The sequence below is a fragment of the Hyaena hyaena genome, unplaced genomic scaffold (assembly GCF_003009895.1).
Source record: "Hyaena hyaena isolate Hyena2069 unplaced genomic scaffold, ASM300989v1 scaffold_156, whole genome shotgun sequence".
NCBI classification, from domain to species: Eukaryota; Metazoa; Chordata; class Mammalia; order Carnivora; family Hyaenidae; genus Hyaena; species Hyaena hyaena.
In genome coordinates, this window is record NW_024080788.1 from 2642446 (window position 1) to 2662245 (window position 19800).

The window sequence follows — 19800 nt, forward strand, 5'->3', positions numbered from 1 at the left end:
CTTCAAAGTGGCCCCATCTTCTAAAGATACCTAGGAAGCGGGGTCTCTCGCTTCAGAAGAACCGGAGAAGGAAAAGCGAACAGGGCTCACGGGGGAAAGAACAGTGCAAACTCTTACCTCCCACAAGCCTCTCTCTCCCAGCCCACCTAGCGCCACAGGAACCAACCCAGCGACCATGCTCCGCCCATTTCCGGGTTGTCGCCGCCGCCGTCGCATGCGCAATGACGTTTCAGTCGCCGCGGACCCCGGAAGTGCCGCTCGAACTTGGTCGGGGCGCGGATCCCGAGAGGGAAAGTCATAACAACCGCACGAGGGAGTTCCACTGGCGAGCTGGAAGGCCACGCCTCCTCCCGCCTCCCCCCGCAGCCCTGTAGCTGGGGGCAGAGCTCAGGTAGGACCTGCGTTTGCGGGGATGTGAGCTCCGGGGCCAGGCCCGGGCGGAAATTAGAGGAAGGGGCTGGCCTGGTTGGTGTCGGGCGGGGATTGTTGGCCCTGTGGCCCCTGACTGCCCACGGCGCACGCCGTGTGCCCTGCGCACCGGTGTCCCCTGTCCCGGGACCCCACTGAAGAGCAGTTCCACCTGCTCTTTTCACTTATTAGGCGGGGCAGGACACGTGTGTTTCCTGGATGACTTTCGTTGCAACTGAACATGTAGGGTTCGGTGAGCCCTAGAGACCGTAGAGTAACGGGCCCGCGTACGCTTTCTTTGGAGGGATGGTTATTTATTGTCTGATTAAACATTTTTTTCCTCTAAAAATTATAATTAACTGCCGAAGCCTTACCAGAAGGCATTGACTGCAAACGGAAGATTAAAATGCAGTTATAAAATTCTCTCAAAACTTGTAACATGCATGAACGCTGGTGGGACATTTGGCTGGAATGAATTTTTAAACTTTTGACTTTGAAATAAAGTTAGATACATAATTGAAGCAGCCTTCTGTCATCCTCATCCACAGATGTAACATAGTCTTCTAATCTTCCCGAATATGTGATTGTTGGGCCAAGTAACTAGTTAAAATTTAGTTGTATTTATTAACAGCTAGTGTTCTTGAATTTGTCTGTTATTCCACCTCCCCTGAAAAGTTGTAGAGGGAAAATCCTGTGATTTGCAGACTAGCAAGTGCCTTGTAATGTTTATCAAAATAGGTGCAATGTGATGTTTGTTATATGTAATACTTGGTATCTTTTTATTTTAAAGCAGTGTTAGAGGTGAACTCTTTATCCTTATTCTGTATCCCATATTGAGGGCAGATATACTGTATTCATTCATTTAGGGTATTTAGAAACAGTCATAGAGCAAGCACTGTTTGAACTGCCTCATGAAGATATTACTGTCACTCCTGGTACCAGGCTTCTATCTAACTTTTAAACTTGGTGTTCCTTCCACTTGGCCTGTGAAAGGCAGGGGTACTCTGGATGGCTTTGAGGTAGTGACTGGTGGCCGTGACAAGCCTGGTAGGTGGTAAAATAGTATCAGGACCGAGGGGGAAATATGATAAATTGTGCTGTGAACATCAACTGTTCATTCATTCAACAAATGTTTATTGACCACTTTTAATGTGCCAGGTGGTGTTCTAGGTCCTGAGGGTACAATAGTGAACAAAATAAAGTCCTTGTGTACCTGGAATTTATATTATAGTAGATGGAGGAAAAAAATGAGCAAGTAATTGTATATCAAGTAGTGATAAAAGCTATGAAGAAAAAATAAAACTCTTTATGAGGAGAGAGAATTACAGAGGATGCTATTTTACATAGTGTGGTCAAGAGTGGCCTCTCTGATAAGGGAGCATATGATTAGACATCCAAATGAAATGAGTGACCTCTGCAGGTATGTGGGGATGGATGTTATAGGATAACAGAGGTGGTGAGGCAAGTGTATGTTTGGTGTATCCTAGAATAGCAATGATGTAGGCATGAAGTCCTTAGAATTTAAAAATCTCGAAAATGAGTATTTATTGAGTAGTTTGGTGTGTGCATGAGAGATCTTCTTTATTGACAGACTGTTTTCTTCAACTTTGCAGACCTCTTTGAGGAGATTCTGAAGTCCTTAGATATTTAGAGTGGTTTCCATGCTCGTCTTCAGCACTAACAAAGTTAAATGTCACTCACTCAGTTGATACATTACATGTGCTGTTTTAGAGTCAGATAAAGCATAGTAGCAACGGATAACTAAGTAACAAGTACTCCTCTGCCCTATTGTAAACTTTACTTTTCATTAATTGTTTTTACTGTGTTTGTTAAATATACTTAACAAAATTTACCACTTTAATCATTTTTTAACTGTACGTATTAGTGGTATTAAGTACATTCATACTATCATGCAATCATCACTATCATCCATCTCCAGAGCTTTGCATCTTCCACAACTGAAATTCAGTATCTTTTTTTTTTTGTTTTGTTTTTTATTTATTTCTAAGAGAGAGAGAGAGACAGCGTGAGCAGGGGAGGGTCAGAGAGAGAGGGAGTCACAGACTGAAACAGGCTCCAGGCTCCGAGCTGGCAGTCAGCACAGAGCCCGACGCGGGGCTCGAACCCACGAACGGCGAGATCATGACCCAAGCGAAAGTCGGACGCTTAGCCGACTAAGCCACCCAGGCGCCCCGAAATTCAATATCTTTTAAACATTAACTGTTTCCTCCTCCCTTCAGCCTCATGGAACCACCAGTCTACTTTCTGTCTCTGAATTTCCAGTCTCTATTTATGTAAATCAGTCAGTGGAATCATACAATATTTGTTCTTTTGTAATTAGCTTGTTGCACTAAGCATTACATTTTCAAGGTTCATTCATGTTGTATCTTGTTTCCTTGTTAAGGTTAACTAATATTCCATTGTATGTGTATACCACATTTTTTTTTATCCATTTGACTGTGACTGCTTGTGTTGTTCTCATTTTTTGTCTACTTTGAATAAGGTTACCCTGAACAGGAATGTGCAAATACCTGTTTGAGTCTCTGCTTTCATGTCTTTTTGGTATATACTCAGAAGTGGAATTGGTGGATCAAATGTCAGTTCTGTGTTTAATGTTTTAGGGATTACCTTCCTGTTATCCACAGTGCCTACAGTATTTTACATCCCCACCAGCAATGCAGAGAGGTTCCTGTATCTCCATATCCTCACCAATACTTTTCCACTTCCTTGACAAATATATATTCTCTCTCTCTCTCTCTGATAGTAGTCATCCTAATGGGTATGAAGTAGTATCTTCTGTGGTTTTGACTGACATTTCCCTAATGATTGGTGGTGTTAAACATCTTTTTATATGCTTTAGGGCCCTATGTATATCTTCTTTGGAGTGCTATTCATTTATTTTAAGATCTGCTTTTAATAGAAAATTTTGGAGTTTTTGTTTTTTGTCTGGTGAATCTTTAAGGGTTAAGAAGGCAGCTTTCATGTCTTCTATTGATTTTTTAACCCTAAAATACTATAATGGTAAAACCTTCTTTTATCTACAGACTAAGTATCGGCAGTAACTCCAAACTTAGAAGTAAAAGAGACCAGAAAGCATCTTTTGTAACAGTGAATGAACTTTTGAGTATCAGATTACGGTGAAAACAGTTCAGAAAAGCCAAGGATCATCCCGACCTGCTTTGTTTTTTTGTTTTTTTTTTTCTTTCTAATCAGAAGGAAAGGAGTATATTGATTGGCTGACTGTGATTGTGAAGTAGATCTCTTTTTTCTGGAAGCTGAGAAGGCCTGGAAACAGGAAAAATAAAAATAGAGCAACAGAGAAAAGAAGTACTGACTAGCAGTATAGCAATGGGATGTGGGTAGGTAGAGAGTGGCAAAGGGCATTAGGAACAGTGATAAACAATATGCAGCAGAACTGGCAGCAGAGATAAGATCCAGCAAGATGACTGAAAGTAATACAGCTCTACAGATTGCAATGGGATTGAGGATAGCATGAGAGAAAGCCAATCACCAGGTACATCTCAGCATATGATAAATGCTAAAGTCAATCACTTGGCTTTCAGTAGTTTAGTATGACCTAATATGTATCAGGTAATGTGTGTATCAGTCCATCTGGTTTACTAGTCATTTTTGAAAGGTGTGTAGTGTATACAGTCCTACAGGAATAAGTAGACAATGTATCACATTATTTCCATCCATAGAGTAATGGGGTTTAAATGAGTCATTTAATGAATAATTGTGTAATTTAACAATGTTCAACATTGTTAAGGTTTTTTTTAGATTATTTAAGAAAGATTTTTTTTTTTGTCCAGAAGAGCTAATGGCCCATTAGTTTAAGGCAACACTTTTTCTTTTAAACTGTTGATCGTATTGTATACTGTCATTGTCTAGAAAATACTCTTGAGGTACTACATTTAGCTATTTCAGTTATAAAGCTCATTTAAGCCAATTACTTTGCTTTAATTTAAAGTAATGAATGAAAAACTGTACCACATTTTTTTTCATCACTCTTTGCCAAATTAAAATTGATTAATTTGGTACAGATGAGATGGCAGATGACTGACTTACTCAGGGTTTCACAGTTAAGTTAGAGACAGCAGTACTGTGCTACTTTCCATGATATTGTATTGGTGTCTCTTTTTGGGGGTAACAGTTCATTTTTGCAATATAGATAATGCAAATAATTTTGTTGTAGAGGAAAACGTCACTAAATTGAAGCAAAGTATTTACTGTATGTTTCCATTTCTTTTTTAAAAAATATTTTAAATGTTTTAATTTTATTTTTATTTTATTTATTTATTTATTTTTTTGGAGACAGAGCATGAGAGAGGGAGAGAAGAGAGAAAGGGAGACACAGAATCTGAAGCAGGTGGCAGGCTCCGAGCTATCAGGACAGAGCCTGAAGTAGGGCTTAAGCCTGTGAACCATGAGACATAACCTGAGCTGAAGTGGGACACTCAACCGACTAAGCCACCCAGGCACCTCTGATTCCTTTTCTATATAGCAGATAGGAGATTTATTTTAAGCACAGTCTAGATTGATAACATACTTAGGGTTGATTTGTTCAAAGGTTGGAGAGATGCTAATAAGACTAAAATTGTGTATTTGGGCCCTTATAAGGCCCTTTAAGAGCTCATTACAGAAATGATCACAGCTAATACTCAACAGTGTAACTACTAACTGTTGTGGAATATAGCTGATATTCTTATCCCCTGCTAATCATGTTGCCCTTATATATGTTCTGGTTTAAGGAAGTAGCAAGAATGGCATAATATGTGGCTAAACACACTACCTCTATTTAAAAAAAAAGCAATTCATAGTTAATATCTAAGATAAGGAAGGAGTGTGATCGATACCCTTTTCATCTGTGAAGCATAGCTTGGTTTTGTTGCCTTATTTACAATATGGAACAAGCTAGAATTGTAACCAAGATTATAACTCAAGGGAAATTAATTGAAAAAAAGTATTTTTAAAAAAATGTTTATTTATCTATTTATTTAGAGAGCTAGAGAGTGGGGGAGGGGCAGAGAGCAAGGGAGACAGAATCTCAAACAGACTCCTTAGCTCTCACTGCAGAGTCCATCGTGGAGCCCAAACCCACGAACCATGAGATCAGGATCTGAGCCGAAACCAAGGGTCAGATGCTTAACTCTTTTTCTCTCTCTTTCTCAAAAATAAACATTAAAAAAAATGAAAAGAAAACGCTTTGGATTCGTGTCTCCCTTTCTTTCTCTCTGCCCTTTCCCCACTTGTGCTCTGTTTCATTCTCAAAAATAAATAAAGATTAAAAAAAAAGAATCAGAGGCTTAACTGACTGAGCCAGAGGCCCCTAAAATATGTTTTAAAGTTTGATTAATTTATAATGAGATAGTGATATACCGTCTTGATGTGAACTACCCATTCTTTGTGGTATCATCATTATGTATATTATGAAAATGATTCTAGTACTTAAGTAGTTTGGAAATTAATTAATCATCTTGACACATTTGGTTTAACACTCTCTAATGTAGTTGGAGTATTTATTTTAGGCTTGGTTTTAGAAAATACTTTTGACCTGATTATACTTTCTGGAAAATTATTACTATTATTCTAAGGGATCACTGGAGTCTTACTTTTATTACTGATATCTGTTTTTGTATCAAATAGAATTTGCAAATTGGAGATCCCCAGGCTAAATGAACCTGTACAATTTTTAATGCTGTAAAATTAGTTTTCAGCTAATTTAAGTAAAAATCCATATTTTTGGTTTCTCCTGAAAAATAGAAAGCTGTAGTCACACTGGGTCTTCATTCTGTATAGCAACAGTGAGGCAAATTGCAACTTCCTTGAAATGAGCTATGTGTTTTCAGTTTGTTGCTGTCTTCACATTCATACATTCATTGTAAGCTTATGACTTTTAAGGCCTCACTGGCTGTATTGACTGTAGACTTTTTCGTGGCTATAGACATTTGAACTTTTATTCTTGTGTTATACAGACTTTAACATGGGTAATTATTTGTCTTTGCCTTTCGGTGGCTATATTACACCCTTTCATTTGATTTTCTTTTCTTTTTTTTTTTTTAAAATATTTTTATTTATTTCTACGAGAGAGAGAGAGAGAGAGAGAGACAGCGTGAGCAGGGGAGGGTCAGAGAGAGAGGGAGACACAGACTCTGAAACAGACTCCAGGCTCCGAGCTGGCAGTCAGCACAGAGCCCGACGCGGGGCACGAACCCACGAACCGCGAGATCATGACCTAAGCGAAAGTCGGACGCTCAACCGACTAAGCCACCCAGGCGCCCCGATTTTCTTGATGTCAACAGTGATTGGGCTGTAACACTTGTAGACTCCCTCTCGGAGTGATAGCTTAGCTATAAATTAGATTTTTTAATCCCATCGTACCACAGTGATCTCCCTTAAGCTGCTGTTAAGGCAGTGGTCAAGTCTTTCCAGTAGGTTGTATTATGTCCTGAACTTTAAACAGGATGTCTCTAGGTTTGGTTCTAGGATCCAACAAAAACTGGATTTACTGGAGACTATTTTGGACCTTTGTTGCCAGCATCAAAGCATTTTTTATTCATACACTGTTCTTTTAGAATCTTTCCTACTTTTTTCTAGGTTACTAATGTGATAAATCAGTTTGTGCTAATGTATTTGACAGGCAATTGTGAGTAGAGTATTATTGTTTATAGGTAGTGTTTTATAACTTTGGAACAGTGTGAGTGATTATAAGGTGGAAAATTTTATCTGCATTTGGAATACTACAAGTAGTTTTAAGAAACTAGACATTTCAGTTTTATCATTGAAAACAAACTATTGAAAACAAGCTTATTTATTCTGAATATTTGCTTCAGTAAGAAACATGCATAATTAGTTTTACCCAAACAAGCATATGTGTTTGTGTTTTTAACTGTTCTAATTAAAATGTAAGGTTTCTTTTTCTCTTTCTCAATGAAGAAAGACTTTCAGCCAGATCACCCATTAATTCTGAAAATATTGTTATGTAAGCTAATTTTCCACTTTTTTTTTTTTAAAATCCAAAGACAGTAAAAGAAAACATTCTTGTTTTCGTAAATCTGAAGGAAGCTCCTTCCTCATATAGAAAATAAATTATTACTGAATTGGAAAACTAGTAGGTAGTTCACTGATGATGAGAATGAATGAATCTGGGAGCTTTAGTGGTGTTCACTTGTGATTTAACTATGCATTGTCTATTGCTATGTCACAATTTATCCCCAAATTTAGCAGCTTAAAATGAAAACTGTTGATTATCTCACACTGTCTCTGAGAGTGCGAAATTTAGTGTCAGCTAAGCGGTGGTTCTGGTTTAGGATCTTCCATGAGGTTGGAGTTACAGTGCCATCTGGGTTGCAGGCATCTGTAGTTTGACTAGGTCTGGAAGGTCCAATTCCAATCTCACTCACGTGGCTGTTGGCAGGAAGCTTCACTTATGTTCCAGTTGAGCCTCTCCGTAGAGCTGCTCATAGCATGGCTTCCCTAGAGTGAGGGATCTGACAGAGTGAGAGAGCACCCAAGGTAGAAGCCGCAATGTTATAATTTTGGAGGTGTGATACTCTCCCTTTTCCTGTTTAGTATTGGTCATACAGGTCAACTCTACTTTGTGGAAGGAGACCGCATGAGGATGTGAATAACAGGAGGGAGGAAACTGGCTGCCACAGTCTGCCCTCTAGGCCCCAGAGGTTCATGTCCTTCCCACATCCACAGCACACCCACTGCTTCCCAAGGCCTTGCATGCCTCATTCTGGTACTTTATCATCTCAAAGTGCAGAATTTCGTCATCTAAATCAGGTCCAGGCTTAGGTGTGATTCGTTCAGTGTTTTCCTTAAGCGTAGCTCTTTTGAGTACCCTTCTGCTCGGTCTGCCTCCCCTGCCTGCAATACCTAGTGTACAGTGGGTGACAGGCATAGGATAACGGCTGAAGACAGTCTTTTCTAAAACAGTAGAAGAGGAAGATGCAAAGGTGTCACTGGTTCATGGCACTTCTGAGACCCAGATGGGCAAATGTCAAAGTTTCTTGATCAAGTCTCAAGCCTGTAATTAATTCTTCAAGGTTCTTAGCTTTGCCTTCTACGCTTTTAGTTTTACCTGTTTTTATTCATGAAAGATAGCAGATGTTTCCAAAGTGAGTAGTTTTCTTAGCCTGCTTCCTGCCAGTAGAATTTGGGGGTCCAAAAGTTTATCTTCATTTAAGATATATTAAATCTTTTATATATTAAGCAAAAAGATATGTAAACATTTCATAAATCTTGTGGATGTTATGTGAATTCTTTTGGCACACATTCCTTTGTGCAAAAGTCACATTTACACTTTTTTTTTTTTTTTTGAGGTTAATTCTTTCAGACTTTGGGTTCCTGATTACAAGGCTGAGGGATAATGCCCTTAATCTTTGTAGAGCTTTATTGTTTGAGAGGGTCAATAAGACACATTGTAATCTCTTCAGAGGGCCTTATGGCTGATTGGCTAGTAGTCTGAAGCACCACCTTTAATATTTTTGAGGTTTTAATGAAAATTTTTCAAATATCCCCTCAGCCTCATTCTGGAACCATATTTTCCTGGTAATGTCCTGGATTTTTTCTTCACTCAGAAAACATTTGTTAATTTTAGCAGCATTTGCTTAATTTTCTTTTATTAGATTTGTTTTTTTTAGAACAGTTCTTGGTTCGCAGCAAAATTGAGAGGAAAATCAAGGGATGCTGCATATACCTCTTGCCTCTGCACCTGCATAGTCTCCCCCACTGTCAACACCTCTGTTATAGTGATGCCTTTGTTACAGCTGATTAACCTATAATGCCGTATCATTATCGCCCCAAATCCATAGTTTACCTTAGGGTTTAGTCCTGGTGTTTTGCATCCTGTGGGTTCAGGCAAATGTGTCAGGACATGTATTCACTGTCATAGTATTGTACAGAATAATTTCACTGCACTACAATAGTTTCACACGGGTGCACCTTTGTGGCTCATTCGGTTGAGTGTCCGACTTTGGCTCAGGTCACCATCTCAGGGGTTTGTGGGTTCAAGCCTCTGTGCTGACAGCTCAGAGCCAGGAGCCTGCCTTGAATTCTGTGTCTCCTTTTTCTCTGTTCCTCCCCAACTCACACTCTGTCTCTCTTTCTCAAAAATAAATAAACTTTAAAAAAAAGTTTCACTGCATGTTTATCCCCCCCTTCCTCCTAAGCCCTGCCCACTTTTGACTGTCTCTGTAGTTTTGCCTTTATCAAAATGTCTTATAGTTGGAATCATGTAGTATGCAGCGTTTCCAACTTGGCTTCTACTTAGTAATATGCATTTAAAGTTACTAGATATTTTTTCATGGTTTGATAGTTTTTTCTTTTAAGTGTTTAATAATATGTCATTGTATAGATGCACCAGAGTTGATTTATTCATACACCTACTGAAGGACATTTTGGTGGTTTCTAGGTTTGGTAGTAATGAATAAAGCTGCTATAAACCATCTGTGAGCAGGTGTTTGTGTGGACAGAAGTGTTTAGTTCATTTGGGTAAATACCAGGGAGTATGATTCCTGGATTATATGGTAAGAGTATGTTTAGTTTTGTAAGAATCTGCCAAAATAGCTTCCAACATGGCTATATCATTTTGCATTCTCAGCAGCAATGAATGAGGGTTCCTGTTGCTCTCTTTCCTTGCTGGCATTATGTGTTGTCAGCGTTTAGGATTTTGTTCATTCTAATAGGTATGTGGTAGTGTCTCATTTTAATTAGCACTTCTCTAATGACCTGTGATGTGTAGCATCTTTTCATAAGTTTATGTGCCATCTATATATCCATGGTGAAGCATCTATTCAGGTCTTTGGCACAGTTTTCTTGTTAAATTTTAAGAGTTCTTTGTCTATTTTAGATGAGATAGCTTTATTAGAAACGTCTTTTGCAAATATTTTCTCTCAGTTTGTGACTTGGCTTTTCACTTCCTTGACAGTATCTTTTGTAGACTGAGTCTTGTCTCTTTTTTCTTTAACAGCCCTTTCATTATTTTCTCTCTCGCTTTGCAAGTAAGCAGCAAAATGAACCGGGTGGCACATTCAACACTCTGATTGGATTTCTCCTTAGCTAGATCAGCCGCTATGTTAGTCATATTTTCTTCCCTCTGTATATAACTCCATGGGCAGTGTTGTTCAAGTTTCTGCTTCTACTTAACAAGGATCCTCTTTCCTCAAATTCCAGTAGCATTTACTTGGCTTTTTTGCAAGTCCTCACTCATAGATTTAGCAAAAATGATAGGGCTTCTATAAATAGGTTCTTCAGGGTATTTTAGGTTTTCTCTAACACTCCTCTCAGAGTTCTATGGTTGGTTTCAAGGCCACTCTCACATTTTAAGTTTTCAGTAGGGCCATACTGTTCTTCCAGGTACTGAAATTTGTATCTGTTTTTACCCTAAAAGAAGGCTTTATGTCCTAGAGTTACAATTGTAAGGTTTCTTTAAAACAGATCATGTGGGTGATTGAATTACAGTACCACTTGAATTTGCAACTTTGAAAGAGAGATTGGGTCCTTATATGGGTGCCTTCGGGCAGATTCTGATGAAGTTAGGAACATTGGATTTCTAAATTCAGTTAAACCTTCTTTGCAGCCCTTTTCCTCCTTACCAGAAGGTCTGTCCCTGGTGGCCTAAAGACCCTGTAACATCCCCTGAAGTAGTTGTCTGTAATGGACTGCTGGTCTTATTCGGACCATCTTTCATTCCTTCTAGACCTTAATCAGACTTGAGTCCACACGGGCCCCAGAGAGTGAGGCATACGATTTAAACCAGGAAGAAGTATGATATACACCAAAAATGATAGGTTTTTTTTGTTTGTATCTACCGAAATCAAGGGAGTATGTGTAGGAATGGATTCTAAGAGTGTGGAGTTATGTTAAAGGAATATTAGATCATGCGGTAGCAGTGGTGGCGCTGCTGGTGCCAATAGATACTATGTTAGGGAATCCGTAAGGATTACATATGCTGTTATGAGGATACACTCATCTGTCTACTTAGGAAATGAGAATTGAAGACAATAGTGTTGAGGATATGAAAGAAGGAAATGATAATGCTTTTTGTTCCTCTGAATTATCATGCATACTTTTTTAGCACTTGCAATTTAATTATTTAATGCCCTCTCTCACTAGACCGAGCCATTCAATTATTAGGACCACTTGTTTTTATAACGGCATGAAAAACAGCAAACATAATCTATTGGACATTATTGTAAGCACCTAACATACATTAATTCTTTTGATCCCCACACCTATTCTTTAAGTAAGTGCTAATAGTAAATACATTTTTAAGATGGGGAAACAGTGTTACTGTGTTGAGGATCCTTAAGAACCCTCAGGTTTGATGATTTGCTGAAAGAACTCTCAGAACTCAGAAAAGCTGTTATATTCGTGGTTTCATTTTATTGCAGTGAAAGGATACAGATTAAAATCAATGAAGAGAAGAAGCACATAGGGCAGAAGTACAGGAGAGACAAGGCACCAGCTTCCACTTGTCTTTCAGTACAGTCATGGAAAGTACTTAATCTCCCATCTCCCAACACCAATGTGTGACATCAAGTGCAAAGTCTTACCAACCAGAAAAGCTCCCCTGTTACCCTAGAGTCCAGGGTGTTTGTGTGTGTGTGTGTGTGTGTGTGTGTGTGTGTGTGTCACGTAGGCAGGGAGTGCCCCCGTAATTAACATTTACTCAGTTTCCAGCCCCCACAGAGATCAAACTGATATAGCTTGCTGCCAGACGCAGGTGGATAAAAGCATGCACCCATTGTAAATCTTGCATGGTTAGTGTAAACCATGGTTTAAACCATGGTTAAGATGGCCCATGGGTTCATGTGTACAGAGACACTTATCAGGCATGATATTCCAAGGCCTTATTGGTTATTTTCCGGACATTAGTCAAGATCCAGCCCTTTGTTTAGAATATACAGGGTTTGAACATCCTAAGCCTGCTATTAACCTTTTACGGCAGAGCTGAAGGTTAAGTAACTTGCCCTTGGAAATAACATAGAAGAGATGGTGGAGTTAAAATGTAAACAGAGGCATTCCAGCTCTAGTATCAGCTGTTTTAGCCATATGCTCTACTGCCTTTTGCATCACTTCTGTCAAACACAAATCTGATATGTTTGGGGCAGTTAATAAATTTTTATGAAGTAAATGAAAGAAAAATAGTAGGAAACTGTAGGCTGGTGTTCTGCTGATTTAATAAAGGTCATTGATCTTAGAGCTTTTTTAATCTTTGTGAAATACCACATGTCTATATCTACTCCCAAGCCCTCTATATCTAGAGCAGTTATTAGATGCTTGCTGAAGATCAGCTAAAGTTTCTTTCTGCCTTCTTCTTGTGTGTAAACATCGCTCAATTGCCTGGAGTAGTAAGATTAGAAATGTAATTATTTCCAATGTATTAATATAAAGTCTGTGACTGCTTGAAATTTCAATATTTAGAGCTATTATTTTGAAATCTTATGAATTCCTTAATAGCAGTTATAATTACACTCAAAGCTAAATACTTGTGGATTTTATTTTTGTATTCATGTGTATTTACTGATATCTCTTGGAATAAACAAGAAGGTTTGGCTGAAATGTAATAAAATCCCTCTCAAGGAGTAGTTTATATATTTGTCATAGTTTTTCTACGTATATTTCATTCCATAGAATGAATACTACCATAACATGTAAACATTTTAGAAAAAGAATAAATCATGCCAATTACAGTTTTGAACATTTAAAAATCTTACTTTTATCTGTTGTAAACTTATTAGGATACATTTGAAGTACGATAAAATTTACATGTTTAAGGTTTATAATTTGTTGTGTTTTAGCACACATCCATGAAACGATCATCACAGTCAAAATAATGAATATTTCTATCACTTCCACATGTTTTCTCATGTCATTTTTCAGTGGTCATTTGTATGTTTTTTTGGACAGGTAGCTATTTAAATCTTTTGCCTACTTTTCTTTGGAAACCAAATTAATTATGTTTTTAATTCCAGTATAGTTAACATACAGTGTTATAATGGTTTGAGGTGTAAAGTATAGTCATTCAGCAATTCCATACATTACTCATTGCACATCAAGATAGGTGTATGCTTAATTCTCCTTCACTTATTTCACTCCTTGCCCCCACCTACCTCTCCTCTGCTAACCATCAGTTTGTTTTCTATAGTTAAGAGTATTTTTTTTTAATCTTTCTCTTTAGCTTTCCTTTGTTCATTTATTTTGATTGTTAAATTGCATATATGAGTGAAACAATATGGTATTTGTCTTTCTCTTACTGGCTGATTTCACTTAATATTATTCTTTCTATCTCCATGCATGTTGTTGCAAATGGCAAGATTTCTTTTTTTTTTTTTTTTTTTTTTTTTTTTGCTGAATAAAACTCTTCTGTGTGGTGTATATTTCTAGATACCATATCTTTTTTATCTGGTTGTATATATCAATGGACACTTGGGCTGTTTCCATAATTTGTCTCCTGTAAACAATGGTTCCATAAACATAGGGGTGCATATATCCTTTTGAATTATTATCTTTGTATTTCTGGGGTAAATATCCCGTAGTGCATTACTGGATCATAGGGTAGTTCTATTTTTAACCTTTTTGGGAACCTCCACACTGTTTTCCACAGTGGCTAGCCCAGTTTGCATTCCCACTAACAGTGTATGAGGGCTCCTTTCTCTCCACAACATTGTCAACGCTTGTTTTTTATGTTTTTGATGTTAGCCATTCTGACAGGGTGACATCATATCTCATTATAGTTTTGATTCACATTTCCTTGATGATGAGTGATGTTGAGCATCTTTTCGTGTGTCTTTTGGCCATGTGGATGTCTTTGGAGAACTGTCTGTTCAAGTCTTCTTCCCGTTTTTAAATTGGATAGTTTGGTTTGGGGGTATTTAATTGTAAAAATCCTTTATATATATTTTGGATACTAACCCTTTATAGGATATGTTATTTGCAAATATCTTCTCCCATCCAATACCTTGTCTTTTCATTTCATTGATTGTTTCCTTTGCTGTATGGAAACTTTTTATTTTGATGTATTCCCAATAGTTAATTTTTGCTTTTGCTTTCCTTGCCTCAGGAGACATATCGAGAAAGATGTTGCTGTAGCTGATACCAGAGAAATTCCTATGCTCTATTCTAGGATTTTTATGGTTTCAGGTCTCACATTTATGTTGTTAATCCATTTTGAGTTTATTTCTATGTATGATGTAAGAAAATGGTCCAGTTATACTCCTTTGCATGTAGATGTGCAATTTTCCCAGCACCATTTGTTTCCCATCGCGTGGTCTTGCCTCCTTTGTCTAATTTAATTGATCATATAGTTGAGGGATTATATCTGGACTTTCTATTTTGTTCTATTGATCTGTATGTCTATTTTTGTGCCAGTACCATACTGTTTTGATTTAGTACAGTTTTATAGTATAACTTGAAATCTGGGGTTGTGATACCTCTCATATTCTTTTTCAAAATTGCTTTGGCTATTCTGGGTCTTCTGTGGTTTCATACACATTTTCGGATTATCTGTTCTAGTTCTTTGAAAAATGCTGTTGGCTTTTTAATTGGTGTTGCATTAAATCTGTAGATTGCTTTGGGTAGTATGGACATTTTAAAAATATTTATTCTTCTAGTCCATGAGCTTGGAATATCTTTCCATATTTTTGTGTTGTCTTCAGTTTCTTTCATCAGTGTTTTATAGTTTTCAGAGTACAAGTTTCTCACCTGGTTGGTTAAGTTTATCCCCAGGTATTCTTTCTATCTCCATAGAAAGAGTTTATTCTTTTTTGGTACAATTATAATTGGGATTGTTTTCTTAATTTCTCTTTCCACCGCATCACTATTAGTGTGCAGAAATGCAATGGAATTCTGTACATAGATTTTGTATCCTGTGACTTTACCTAATTCATTTATTCTAGTATTTTTTGTGTGACAATTTTAGAGTTTTTATATGTAGTACCATGTCATCTACAGGTAGTGGAAGCTTGCTTCTTCCTTGCCAGTTTGGATTCCTTTTTGGTGTATAATTGCTATGGCTTGACTTCCAGTGCTATGTAGAATAAAACTGCTAAGAGTGGACATCCTTGTCTTGTTCCTGACCTTAGAGGAAAAGTGCTCAGTTTTTTTCCTTTGAGTATGATGTTTGCTGTGGGTTTTTCATATATGGTCTTTAATTATATTGAGGTAAATTTTCTCTAAACCTATTTTGTTGAGGATTTTTGTCGTGAATGAATATTGTATTTTGTCACATCTGTTGAAATGAACATAAGGTTTTTATCCTTTCTCTTTTGATATGATGTATCGTGTTGACTGATTTGTGAATATTGAACCACCCTTGCATCCCAGGAATAAATCCCAGTTGCTCATGGCGAATTGTTTTTTTTAATCCATGTATTGCTTGATTTGTTTGGCTAACATTTTGTTGAGGATTTTTACATCTTTGTTCATTAGGGATATTGGCCTGTGATTCTTTTTTTGTAGTATCTTCATCTAGTTTTAGTATCATGGAAATATTGGTCTTATGGAATGAGTTTGGAAGTTTTCCTTCCTCTTCTATTTTTTAGAATAGCTTGAGAAGAAGCGGTATTAAATATTTGGTAGAATTCACCTGTGTAGCCATCTCTTTCTGGACTTTTGTTTGTTTTGCCTACTTTTAAATTGGGTTATTATTATTATTGCATTGTAAGAGTTCTTTCTATAATTGGGATGCAAGTATTTTTTTCAAATTTTTATTTAAATTCTAGATAGTTAACATATAGTGTAATATTGTTTTCAGGAGTAGAATTTATTGATTGGTCACTTACATATATACCCAGTGGTCAGCACAACAGTGCCCTCCTTAATATCCATCACCCATTTAGCCCATGCCCCTCCCACCTCCTCTCCATCAACTGTCAGTTTGTTCTCTTATGGTCTCTTTCCCTGTCTTATTTTTTCTCCCTTCCAATATGTTCATCTGTTTTGTTGCATAAACTCCACAATGAATGAAATCATATATTTGCTATTCTTTGACTGGCTTATTTCGCTTAGCCTGATCCACTCTAACTCCATCCATGTTGTGGATGTTAAGTTAAGCAAATGATGCTTAATTTCATTCCTTTTGATGGCTGGGTAATATTTCTGTGTGTGTGTGTGTGTGTGTGTGTGTGTGTGTGTGTGGCTTTGTGTCTGTGGCTTTGTATATGTGTGTGTGTATACACCATATATATATAGTATATATATATGTATACCATATGTTAATTCATTCATCAGTCACTGAGCATTTGGGCTCTTTCGCTCTTTCCATAGTTTGGCTGTTGTTGATAATGCTGCTAGGTACATCAGGGTACATATACCCCTTTGAATCTGTATTTTTTTTTTTATCCTTTGGGTAAATAATAGTGCAATTGCTGGGTTGTAGGGTAGTTCTGTATTTAACTTTTTGAGGAACATCTGTAGTATTTTCCAGAGTGTCTGTACCAGTTTGCATTCCCACCAATGGTGCAAGAAGGTCCCTCTTTCTCCCCTTCCTCGCCAACACCTGTTATTTCTTGTATTCTCAATTTTATCCATTCTGACGGGTGTTAGGTTGTATCTCATCATGGTTTTGATTTGTATTTCCCTGATTATGAGTGATGATGAGCATCTTTTCTTGTGTCTGTCAGCCATCTCAATGTCTTCTTTGGAGAAATGTTTATTCATGTCTTCTGCCCATTTCTTTGGTGGATTATTTATTTTTTGGATGTTTAGTTTGATAAGTTCTTATACATTTTGTATACTAACTCTTTATCACATATGTCATTTGCAAATATCTTCTCCCATTCTGTAGGCTGCCTTTTAGTTTTGTTGATTATTTCTTTTTGCAAAATAATCTTGATGAAATCCCAGTAGTTTATTTTTGCTTTTTTTTTCCCTCCCCTTTGCCTCTGGCAAAGTGTAGAAGTTGCTCTGGGGTAATGTCAAGGAGGTTGCTGCCTGTGATCTCCTCCAGGATTTTGTTGGTTCCCTATCTCACATTTAGATGTTTCATCCATTTTAAATTTATTTTAGTGTATGGTATAAGAAGTTTCATTCATCTGCATGTTGCTGTTCAGATTTCCTAGCCCCATGTGTTGAAGAGACTTTTTCCATTGGATATTCTTTTCTGCTTTGTTGAAGATTAGTTGACGGTATAGTTGATTAGTTCAAAATTAGTTGTGGGTCCATTTCTGGGTTTTCTATTTTGTTCTGTTGATCTGTGTGTCTGTTTTTGTGCCAGTCTCTTACTCTCTCTCTTTTTTTTTAATGTTAGTGTGTGAGCAGGGGAGGGTCAGAGAGGGAGTGAGACACAGAATCGGAAACAGCCTCCAGGCTCTGAGCTAGCTGTCAGCACAGAGCCTGACGTGGGGCTCGAACCCAGGAACCGTGAGATCATGAACTGAGCTGAAGTCGGAGGCTCACCCAATTGAGCCACCCAGGTGACCCAAGTCTCTTACTCTCTTGAAGACTATAGCTTTGTAATATAGCTCGAAGTCCTGAATCTGTTTCTGTGATGTATATACCTTTTTTTCTTAAAAATTTTTAATGTTTATTTATTTTTGAGAGAGAGACAGAATGTGAGTGGGGAAGGGGCAGAGAGAGAGGGAGACACAGAATCTGCTGTTAGCACAGAGCTCGATGCAGGACTCAAACACACGACCTCTGAGATCATGATCTGACCCAAAGTTGGACGCTTAGCTGACTGAGCCATCCAGGCACCCCTCTCTCTCTCTCTCTCTCTTTTTTTTTTTTTTTTTAAATAAATACCAAACTGTTTTGATTCCTGTAGCTTTGTAGTGATTTTTAAAATTATGTAGAGTGCATCTTCCACTTTGTTCTGCTATGAAATTGCTTTGTTTATTCTAGGTCTTCTACATTTCTCTATGAATTTTAGAATTAACTTGCCAATATCTACAAAATTGCCTCCTGTGATCTGATTGGGATTGTGTTGAATTTATGAATCAGTCTGGGGAGAGATGTTATCTTAACAATAGTGAGTTTTCTAATCCCTAAATGTGGTATTTCTTTTTGGTTATTCAGTTCTTTAATTTTTTTCAACAACATGATTTTTAGTTTATTTTATTTTTTAGAGAGAGTGAGAGAGCACACATGTGTGGGCAGAGGGACAGGGGACAAATCTTAAACAGGTTCCATGTCCAGTGCTGAGCCTGATGTGGGGCTGAATCTCACTGTGGTAAGATCATGACCTGAGCTGAAATCAAGAGTTAGAAACTTAGCTGACCGAGCCATCCTGGAGCCCCTGTTCTGTTCTGTTTTGTTTTGTTTTCCCCCAACAAAGTGGTTTTTAGTGTAATATTCTTGAATATCTTCATTTAGTTTTGTTTTTAGGAATTTTATGTTTTTGGCACTACTAAACTCATTTTTTCCCATATTTTCTGATTGTTCTTGATATTATATACCTATATTTATATGAGTACATTCAAATTTTATACATTTGCTTTATATTCTTTCACCTGGTTAAATTTATTTGTGAACAATAGTAGTTGTATTATAGTTTCTCTGGGATTTTCCATATAAACAGTTACATAAAATGCAATTAGATTGTTGCTTCTTTCTTCCAAAGACTTTGGCTTTTTTCCCCCCATAGCAATGAATATTGACTTAAACATTATGTGTAGTGCAGACAGATTATCAGTGTGTCCAAAGCTCACTTTATAATAAACTTGTGAACAGAGCCAGCCAAATACCACATGTTATATACCTTACCCACTTTTACATTTTTCAGTTCACTGAATGATAAAAGTGGGTTTTCATAAATTAATGGGCAAAGCCAATCAAATGCTGCATTTTATATATTCTATCCACATGTATTTCTCTTAGTACGGTTAATGGTGAAAATGGGCATTCCTGCCTTGTTCCTGATCTCAGGAAGAGTTCACTTTTTCAACATTTTTGATTCTGCAGTCACTAATGAATGTTTTAGCAATCATACTCTTCTGTAGTTTGATAGTTATCTCAGGGAGGACACTTCCCTGATTTAGAGAACTTTGAGTTGAGTGTGTCCCTTCTTTTGACACCAGTATGATTTAAAAAACAATTACCTATATGGTATTTATATTTTGCTGTACCTCATTAAAATTAAAACGGAGAACTTAGATGTGGATAGCTTATATGATATGTATTATTTAATTGGTTTTGTTCAGTAATTATATAGTGAACTTTGGAAAACATTGATATTCTGTCTGCCCTACATATAATGCCTAAAGTATCATAGATTATTGAGGTGAACCACTGGGTTTTACATTCTAAATGTAGTTATTTGCTATTAGTTCTTCACTCCTGGAGTGGACTTTACCATATTGCTTTAAATTTTAGGTAGAGATGCTTAGGGTGTGGAAGGAACACCATCCTCAATTCTTCACTATATTTAGTCTATGATTTTTCCAC

At 37.2% G+C, this 19800-nt stretch overlaps 1 protein-coding gene across 9 annotated transcripts in view; it reads left to right on the top strand.

Moving 5' to 3' along the window:
• Nucleotides 1–243: 243 nt before the first annotated feature.
• FAM172A (family with sequence similarity 172 member A) overlaps nucleotides 244–19800 on the top strand; it is a 429946-nt gene continuing 410389 nt past the window's right edge. For 8 of the 9 annotated variants that reach the window (XM_039239368.1, XM_039239377.1, XM_039239375.1 and 5 more), the window contains exon 1: nucleotides 307–391. The gene's annotated coding sequence lies outside the window, so the exon portion shown is untranslated. Of the gene's footprint in view, nucleotides 392–19800 lie in introns of all 9 variants that reach the window. The other variant, XM_039239378.1, reaches the window with a different exon arrangement.